The sequence below is a fragment of the Oryctolagus cuniculus genome, chromosome 1 (genome assembly GCF_964237555.1).
Source record: "Oryctolagus cuniculus chromosome 1, mOryCun1.1, whole genome shotgun sequence".
Taxonomy (NCBI): Eukaryota; Metazoa; Chordata; class Mammalia; order Lagomorpha; family Leporidae; genus Oryctolagus; species Oryctolagus cuniculus.
The window spans coordinates 121,552,746-121,562,937 of NC_091432.1; the positions used below are offsets into that span (position 1 = coordinate 121,552,746).

A 10,192-nucleotide genomic window follows, 5' to 3' on the forward strand; every position below is an offset into this window, starting at 1 on the left:
TTTTCAGTCTTACTATATTTCTATTTAGCATTTGAATCTTATGAACATCATTTAGCTAGATACTGCTTTTCTTGGAAAATTGGATAAATTTTAGGTTGGATAAATATTACTTTTTAATTGAAGTGCTTAGTCTGCTTTACTTTAATTGAATTACTGTTATGATTGAGTTTGAGTTTGCCAGCATTTTAATTAGACTCATCAGTTGTTTATCTTTTCTTCCTTCCATGGCCTTTTCAAAGTAATATTTTTTCATTATTTATACATTTTATTGATTTTCCCCTTTGCTTCATGTTGGCTTTAGTGATTACTCGACAGAATATGTTGTGCATCTGTATATTATCACTGTCTATCTTCAATCCTGTACCACGTCCCAAACATTGTGAGGACCACTGCTGCAGTTACCCCTCACATAATGTATCCCTGTTGTGTATTTTGCTTCTATGTGTTTTATAAAATGTACAGCACGGTTAGCGTCTGCGCCATCAGGCCGGAGGTGGCGGCGAGGGCCGGTCTTAGTATATGGTTTTCCCCGCCAAGCGGCTGTGCTTGGTGCCATCCATGGAGGGCGTCCGCTGTGGCACCTGGCTGCCGAGTTGAGCCAAATGGCTGCTGGCGGTGCGGTCGATCCAGCCTGAGGAGAAGGAGCGCATTGGCCAGTTCGTCTTTGCCCGGGGCGCTAAGGCAGCCTTGGCTGGTCTTCTGATGATAAGGAAATTAGTTGCAGAGAAATTGAATATCCCTTGGAATAATATTCGTTTGCAAAGAACTGCAAAAGGAAAATCAGTTCTTGCAAAGGACTCATTGAATCCTTACCCCAATTTCAACTTTAACATCTCATCAAGGGGACTTTGCGGTACTTGCTGCTGAACCTGAACTACAAGTTGGAGTCCATATAATGAAGACTAGTTTTCCAGGTCGCGGTTCAATTCCAGAATTCTTTCATATTATGAAAAGGAAGTTTACCAACAAGGAATGGGAAACCATCAGAAGCTTTAAGGATGAATGGACTCAGCTGGATATGTTTTATAGGAATTGGGCATTGAAAGAAAACTACATAAAAGTCATTGGTGTTGGACTAGGATTTGAATTACAGCGGCTTGAATTTGAAATATCTCCCTTAAACTTGGATATAGGCCAAGTTTATAAAGAAACACGTTTGTTCCTGGATGGTGAAGAAGAAAAAGAGTGGGCATTTGAGGAAAGCAAAATAGATGAACATCATTTTGTTGCAGTAGCTATTAGGAAACCCGATGGATCTAGACATCAAGATGTTCCATCTCTAGATGATTCTAAACCAACCCAGAGGCAGTTTACTATTCTCACCTTTAATGATTTAATATCATCTGCTGTTCCTATGACACCTGAAGATCCTTCATTTTGGGACTGTTTTTGTTTCACAGAAGAAATTCCAATACGAAATGGTACAAAGTCATGATATGATTTCCTAACAAAGTGAAACAAAAAGTATAATTTCACATATTTACAAAAAAAGATGCCTGTTAGTAGCAAATTTTATTGCAGAAAATGGTCTTAAGCAAAATTGAAATTTTTTTTCTCTTAAAAAGCAAACTTCAGTTCCAGTAGCTCACTAAGATATATATTTATCTCTTTTCTAAAATTAGGTTGAATTGCTAGAAATAGAATCTAAAAGTGATTTGTACTCAATATAGAAAAAATAGAAAATACAAATTCACAAAAAGGAAACGTTTAGATTCTATCATTTAGATATGACTGCTCTTAGACCTTGAGTATATTCCAGACCTTTTTTCTTGGCAAATGAATCCATATTAACTTTTTAAAATTTTTTTTAAAAATGAGAACATGCTTATTTATAATTTAGTTTTCACTGTACAAAAACTGTTCCTGAGTTTACCTCTGTGACATGACTTAAAGTGATTCTAAAGTATTCACTTGTACAACTGATATCAGGGTGCTTTGGGGAGAGGTAACAAACGTACTGCATTATTATTTCATGTAACACACAATTCAAAAAATTGTCATTAAGGATGTGGGTTTTTTGTTTTCTTTTTCTTTCTTTCTTTTTTTTTTTGACTTGGCCTCAGTTTATTGGTTTTTACCTTGGTCTCATTCCTCTCCCAATCACAAGAGCTGCTATTTAATTTCCTGGTTTAAATCTTCATAAATCTGCATCTAGAAGTCAGGACATACCATTTCCCCCCATTTGTTTGTCATTTAGGAAGACTTCTTCCAAAAGCCCCTAGAAAACTTCCCCCAGTTTCCACTGACTCACATCAAGTCACAGAGAAAGCCAATGTTTAACATTTTTAGACTCTGTTAAAAGTAGACTGTTGTAAACGAAGAAGCTATGGCAGGTTTGGCAGAAATGGCAAAGTCCATTACCGGCCAAAAGAAAGATGTGGTGCAATGTACTCAGTTTCCTCTGTGTTAGACATTTGGTTGTTGTGATTTATTACTGTTAGCAGTGATGCAGTAAATATCTTACATTTTGAGGTACTTGCTTAATTACGTCCTTAAGAAAGTTTTTAGAAGTGGAATAATTGGCTCAAAGTGCTTAAATATTTTTAGAGCTTGGTAAGTATTGCCGTATTGCTCTTTAAAAGATTGTGCAATTTACACCTCCAGATAGTAGTATGTTAGTGACTATTCCCCACTTATGTATTCCTGGTCAGCTATAGGTATTATTTTTTTTCCACTGTGTTCAGTGTTTGCCACTACAACTGAAAAATGGTATGTCATTTTTTAAATTTGTATTTTCATTAAAATAAGGTCGGTAAAAAAAATAAAATGTACAGCACATTTTTGCATTTAAACTGGTAAGAGCCCTTTTTAGCGATTTGGAACTATATATAAAATAAATGTCAAAAATCTTCCATATTTTGTTCCAAGTATTTACTCTTTCTGTTGTTCATTCTTTCCTGTACATGCTAGTTTACATTATATTATTTTTTAAAGATTTTATTTTTTTTTAAGATTTATTTTATTTACCTGAAAAACAGAGTTACAGAGTGGCAGAGAGAGAGAGAGAGAGAGAGAGAGAGGGAGGCCTTCCACCTGCTGGTTCACTCCCCAGATGGCCGCAAAGGCCAGAGCTGCACCGATCCAAAGCCAGGAGCATACTCCAGGTCCCCCACATCGGTGCAGAGGCCCAAGGACCTGGGCTATCTTCCACTGCTTTCCCAGGTAATAGCAGAGAGCTAGATTGGAAGAGGAGCAGCCGGGACAAGAACCGGCGCCCATATTGGATGCTGGCACAGCAGGCAAGGGCCTCAACCTGCTGTGCTGCAGTGCCGGCCCCAAGATTTTATTTATTTATTTGAGATATATACAGACTGTTAGAGACAGAGAGAAAGGTCTTCTTCCATCCACTGGTTCACTCTTCAAATGGCCACAACAGCCGAAGCTGAGCTAATCCAAGGCCAGAAGCCAGGAGTTTCTTCCGGGTCTCCTATGCGGTGCAGGTGCCCAAGCATCTGGGCCATCTTCTACTGCTTTCCTGGGCCATAACAGAGAGCTGGATCAGAAGAGGAGTAGCTGGGACTAGAATTGGTGGCCACATGGGATGCTGGTGCCACAGACGGAGGATTAACCCAATGAGCTACAGTGCTGGCCACTATTGATTTATTTATTCACCTGAAAGAGAGACAGAGACAAAGAGATTTCTTCCATCTGCTGCTTCACTCCCTAAATGGCCTCAACAGCCAGGGGTGGGCCAGGTCAAAGCCTGGAGCCAAGAACTCCATTCTGGTCTCCCATGTGGGTGGCAGGGACTCCGGTACTTGGGCCTTCATCTGATGCCTTTCCATGCACATTAGCAAGAAGTGGACTAGAACTGAATTAGCCAGGGATCCACCAGACATTACATTATGGGATGCAGGTGGCCCAGGGGTTTAAACTCTCTTCCAGTCTTCTATCTAAGCTGCTATAATGAATTACCATACATGGCTTATAAGCAACATAAAAGTTCCTCTCAGAGTTACAGAGGCTCAGAAGTCTAAGAAACAGGTTCTGGCAGATTTGGTGTCTGCTGAGAGCTGTTTCCTGTTGGACAGATGGCTCTCTTCTTCCTGTAATGTCAGCTGGTATAAGGACGAAAGGAGTTCTCTGTTATCCCTTTTATATTGGCACTAATTGTGTTCATGAGGGCTTCACATGTATGACCTAATCATTCCTCCAACCACCAAGAGTGTCACAATGAAAAATAAGTTACCACTTATGGCCTCTGGGGCACATATAGCACCAGGATAACTGTCCGTTAGAGGGGAGAGAATTCGATCTTTCAGGGAGACTTGGACATGGTTTTGTTGTTTTTTTTGTTGTTTTTTTTTTTTTTTTTTTTTTTTTTTGACAGGAAGTGGACAGTGAGAGAGAGAGAGAGACAGAGAGAAAGGTCTTCCTTTGCCGTTGGTTCACCCTCCAATGGCCACCACGGCTGGCGCGCTGCGTCCGGCGCACCACGCTGATCCGATGGCAGGAGCCAGATACTTCTCCTGGTCTCCCATGGGGTGCAGGGCCCAAGTACTTGGGCCATCCTCCACTGCTTTCTTGGGCCACAGCAGAGAGCTGGCCTGGAAGAGGGGCAACCGGGACAGAATCCGGCACCCCGCCCGGGACTAGAACCCGGTGTGCCGACACCGCAAGGCAGAGGATTAGCCTAGTGAGCCGCAGCGCCGGCCGGACATGGTTCTTTACTGACATTAATTCTAGAAGGTGTAAATCATCATGATAGCGTACTAGTCAGATTAGAGGTCCCGGGGCAGATGTTGAGTGCAGAGACCCAAACACTTGGGCCTTGGAAGAGATTAAAGAAATGGGAGTAAAATAGAGGCTAGCTTTGTGGCATAGTAAGTTAAGTTACCACTTGTGATGCTGCCATCCCATTCCAGAGTGCTGGTTCCCTAAGTCCCGGCTGTTCCACTTCTCATCCAGCTCCCTGCTAATGTGCCTAGGAAAGCAGCAGAAGATGGTCCAAGTATTTGGGGTCCTGTCACCCACATATGAGTCTTGGATAGAGTTTCAGTCTGCTGACTTGTGCTGGCCCAACCCCAGCCATTGTGGCCGTTTGGGGAGTGAACCAGTGGATGGAATATTTCTCTCTTTGTATAAATAAATATATTATTAACCCTGAAGTTATGGTACTAAACAGGTGAAAAATTAATCCAATTATGATGCTTAGAGATGGGGCTTTAGGGAAGTGAATTAATAGATCAGGTCATTAGGGTGGGGCCCCAAGAAAGAATCCTGTTGATTGTACAAAGCCAGAAAGACCACAGACTGTTAGAGAGAAAATTGCATGCTCACTGCCTTGCTATGTGATGCCCTGTGCCACCCCAGGACTCTGCCAGAGTTTCAACCCTGGGGACCTACTTGATCTTGCAATTTGAACCCCCGAACTTTGAGTGAAATAAATATTTTCTCTTTGTATGTTAACTGTCTCCAATATTTCATTATAGTAAAGAAGACCTGCTCATAAAAGAGGCCTACCCAGGTCAAATGACCAGCAATTTTAGTTCATATAAATCTCGCAGTGGGCCTAGTGAGTTCCCCACCCATCCTGAGGTTATTTGCCCAGTTTCAGAAAGCATCATATGAACAGACATACTTAGCAGATGGCTTCATCCCTATGCAGGTTTCCTGACTGGTGAATTAAGGGTTATTAAGGTGGGAAAGGACAAGAGGAAGGCATGAAAAATGTCTCTACCTAAGAAAGTATTGAATCGGGTTCAATCCTTGTTCTTGGAGGGATTTCAGAGGCTAGTGCCACCATCAAGGACTTGACAGATTCAGAGATGGCAATCCCCACCAACATCCACTTTCAGCTTATCTTTTTGATGTGCACAGAAGACAAATGGATCTTGGAGAATGACAATGATTATAAATTTAATCAGGTATTGGCTTCAATTGTAGCCTATATCATTCACTGAGTCTTAAACAAAATGCAAACTTCTCTTTGGCACCTCAATTACAGGTTCTATTTAATGTGAAATTTATCTTTTTCATCTTCCCTGACATTAGAATATTCCTGCTTCTTGACTACATGCTATATTTCATTTGACATAATGTTTTTTCCAGTATGAATGAGAATGTGAACCTAAGAGTTTTCTATTCATGAAGGAGTTATTTTGTGGGAGATGTTTGTTCTGACTCCACAGACAGATCACAATCTTCTGAATTGCTTTATATTTTCAAAGGAACATTGATGTTGTTTGCTCTGATAATCCTTTCAAAGGGAGGATTATATTTATGTGGTGTTTAGAATTGAAACAGGGCCTAACATCCTATTAGAATGTATCGCATTCCAATGAAATATGCTTAGATGATCATTAAGAATTTAAAGATGAAAGTCATAGGCAGATACACAGAGGAAATTAAAATTTCAAGTGGTAGTAATGGGATTAAATAACAAATACACTTATAGATCAGCTAACAACCAGTATTCTGTTCTGAGAACTGTGTCGCTAAACAATTTTGTTGCATGACCTTCATAAAGTGTGTTTACACAAATCTAGATGGTATAACCTACTACATACCTAGGCTACATGGCACATATATTATGAGTCTATTGCAACTAAACAGCATAAAATTATATGAAGCACAAAAGAAAATGATGCCATTAAGAGATGTATACATGAGGTTGCATACATAAACCAGCAGCATAGCCATTCATTATCATTACCAAATATTATGCATTGCACATGACTGTGTGTGCTGTACTTTCATAGACCAGCGGTGTGGTAGATGTGTTCGCACCAGCATCTCCATAAACATGTGAGTAATGTGTTGCACTATGACACTATGATGGCTGAGATGTCCCTGAGTAGTAAGAATTTCTAAACTTTATTATAATCTGTGGGTCCAGTGTCACATGTGCAATCTTTCACTCACTGTACATGATACATACTTGCTTCTCTGTTCCAGTTAACGGTAGCATTCTGAAGGAGTGGAAACCTGTCATTCAAAAATGCCCCATTTTAAAAAAGATTTATGTATTTATTTACTTGTCTATTTATTTGAAAGAAAGAGTGACAGAGGGAGAGAGAGAGATTATTCATTTGCTGGTTCACTCCCCACATTGCTACAATGGCTCGGGCTGGGCCAGCCCAAGTCAGCAGACTGAAATTCTATCCAAGTCTCCCATGTGGGTGACAGGACCCCAGGTACTTGGACCATCTTCTGCTGCTTTCCTAGGCACATTAGCAGGGAGCTGGATGAGAAGCGGAACAGCCGGGACTTAGGGAACCAGCACTCTGGAATTGGATGGCAGCTCCGCAAGTTGCAATGTAACTTACTATGCCACAAAGCCAGCCTCTATTTTACTCCCATTTCTTTAATCTCTTCCAAGGCCCAACTGTTTGGGCCTCTGTACTCATGTGGAAGACCCTGGTAAATCTCCTGGTTCCTGGCTTTGGCCTTGTTTAGCCCTGGCCATTGCAGCCATCTGGGAACTGAACCTGTAGACAGAAGATCTATCTAACTGAATCAGCAGATGGAAGACCTCTCTGAGTATTCCTACCACCCCCATCCCCATAACTCTTTCAATAAATAAATAAATCTTTAAAAAATGTATTGTATAATCCTCCACCTGCAGCGCCTGCACACCGGGTTCTAGTCCCGGTTGGGGCGCCGGATTCTGTCCCGGTTGCTCCTCTTCCTGTCCAGCTCTCTGCTGTGACCCGGGAGTGCAGTGGAGGATGGCCCAGGTCCTTGGGCCCTGCACCTGCATGGGAGACCAGTAGAAGCGCCTGGCTCCTGGCTTCGGATCAGTGTGGTGCGCCAGCTGCAGTGGCCATTGCGGGGGGGGGGGGGGTGAACCAATGGAAAAAGGAAGACCTTTCTCTCTGTCTCTCTCTTTCTCACTGTCCACTCTGCCTGTCAAAAAAAAAATGTACTGTAGCTATGGAATGCATGCCTTAGGGCCAAAATAAAATAAAAGTGAAATTGATTTTTTTGTCAAAGATTTGCAGGGGACAATTTTTTGTACCTCTCCTGGATTTCCTTAAACTGAAAGATATACAAGAGGGGCCACCTAGGAAGACTACTATCACAGAGTCCTTGAGAAAATTGTCTTTAAAATGAAGTAAATGGGAATCAGTCATAAGAGAGACTCTGTCACAGATCCCAAGGTAAAACTAAATGTAAGGCTATTTCCAGCAATGTACTAGGAGAGTGATACAACTTTGCTTTCTAGCTTCTTCCTACGCTACCCCGTTTCCTGTTCCAGAATGCTCAAGCCTGAACATTTGAAAAGAGTAAAATGTTCACACACTCTAACTGAATACTGTGAGTTTTTAGAGGGCATCATTTGAGCCTCAAATTCAGTAAAGATTTGTGCCTAATAAAATAGGTATAATTTCTTTACTATCTTTTGCCTCTGAACGCCTAGATTTTTCTTAAAAATAACTATACTTTTTCTCAATCATTTCTGCATTGAAAGGGAGTTAAGATTTTAGTGTCAATCACTTCTGCATTGAAAGGGAGATAGGTTTGTGTCCAGTGTGGTGGCTAAGTTTGCGGAGACATCACCTAGGTCACAAGCATCCTGCAATGCAAGCATCCTGTATCAAAGCTCCAGTTCAAATCATGGCTGCTCCACTTTATATCCAGCTCCCTGCTAATGTGCCTGGGAAAGCAACAAGTGCTAGGACCCCTTAATCCACCTGGAAGACTCAGATGGAGTTCTGGGCTCCTGGCTTAGCCCTTGCCATTGCAGCCATCTGGGGGAGTGAACCAGTGGATGGACCATCTCTTTCTCTCTCTCTCTCTCTCTCTCTCTCTCTCTCTCTCTCTCTCCCTCTCCCTCTCCCTCTCCCTCTCCCTCTCTCTCTCTCTCCCTCTGCCTTTCAAAGAAATAAATGTTTTTTAAAAATATTTTAGTTTAAGATTGTGTTATTTCTTGTGAGTTTTGAACATCACTGGACCAAGAGTTTGATTTAGCAGCTGAGAATAAGGTCAGTAATTTTGCATCTTCTGAAACTTCAAGGCATACTTTTCAGGGCACAGTTTCACCTCTGAAATCTGTGGTGAAGCCATGTTTACTGGTGGTAAGGAGTGGAGTTTGGTGTCCAGTAGTTTCAGGGAGGGCGTTTTGACCTTTATGTGCTTTGATCTATTTACCTGCAAACTCAAATCTGAGGATGACTTGTTAGGCAGCTGTTCACCTTTTCTAAGTGACTTTGCTTCAGTGTTTCCAAGAAGTGAGGAAGCGGAGTAAGATGTTTCTTGGCACATGTACCTAAGATAAGTCTGTTGTTGTGTTGGAAATATTTGCTCTGAGATGAGTTAGATACTGATAATTTCATTCCATTTTTCTATTAGAGGATAAAATCAGAGGTAAATACCACGGACAATTTCTATCTGGATAGCACCAAGGGGAATGACACAGTTCTCCCCAGAGCAGGTAGACTTGAGGTCTCATACAATGTAAAGGTCTGAATGACCACGTTGGGTTTGCTGGGAGTCTCTAATGCCATTTTGGGAAGAAATCATATTATTTTAAATTTTGCACATTATAGAATATTCTTGAAAATTATGTTCTAAGGAAAACACAGTCCATTAAAACTAGGTTATATATGGGAATGAGTATTTAGCCTAGCAGTTAAAATGCCAGTGTTCCACATCAGAGTATCTCCCAGCTCCAGTGCCTGTCTGGGAGGTAGAGGTGATGGCTCAAATAGTTGGACTCCTACTACCCAAGTGGAAAAATTGGATTGAGTTGCCACTGTCCAGCTCCCTTCTTAGTCCATCCATGGTCATTGCAGGCATTTGGAGAGTGAACCTGTGCATAGGAGCAGTTTCTTGACTCTCTCTCTCTCTCTCATTCTTTCTCTCTCTCTGTCTTTCTCTTTTATGATGATGTGTTTACTTATTTGAAAGGTAGAGTTCCAGAGAGAGAGAAGGAGAGACAGAGAGAGAAAGAGAGAGAGATCTTCCATCCACTGGTTCACTCTCCAAATGTCCACAACCACCAGGGCGTGGCCAAGCCAAAGCCAGGAGCCAGGAGCTTTATCTAGGTCTCCAATATACAATGAGTGCAAGGACCTAGGAGCTTGGACCAACTTCCACTGCCTTCCCAGGCACACCAGAAAGAAGCTGGGTTGGAAGTTTAGCCGCTGGGACTCAAACCAGCATCCACATGTGATGCCAGCCCTTAACTACTATGCCACAGTGCTCGCCCCTCTCTCTCTTTATGTTTCTTTCTCTCTCTTTCTCTCTC

At 41.7% G+C, this 10,192-nt stretch overlaps 1 pseudogene; it reads left to right on the forward strand.

Annotated features, from left to right (window-relative positions):
* The first annotated feature begins 519 nt into the window (after nucleotides 1-519).
* LOC100353826 (L-aminoadipate-semialdehyde dehydrogenase-phosphopantetheinyl transferase pseudogene) lies at nucleotides 520-1,496 on the forward strand (annotated as a pseudogene).
* The last annotated feature ends 8,696 nt before the right edge of the window (nucleotides 1,497-10,192 follow it).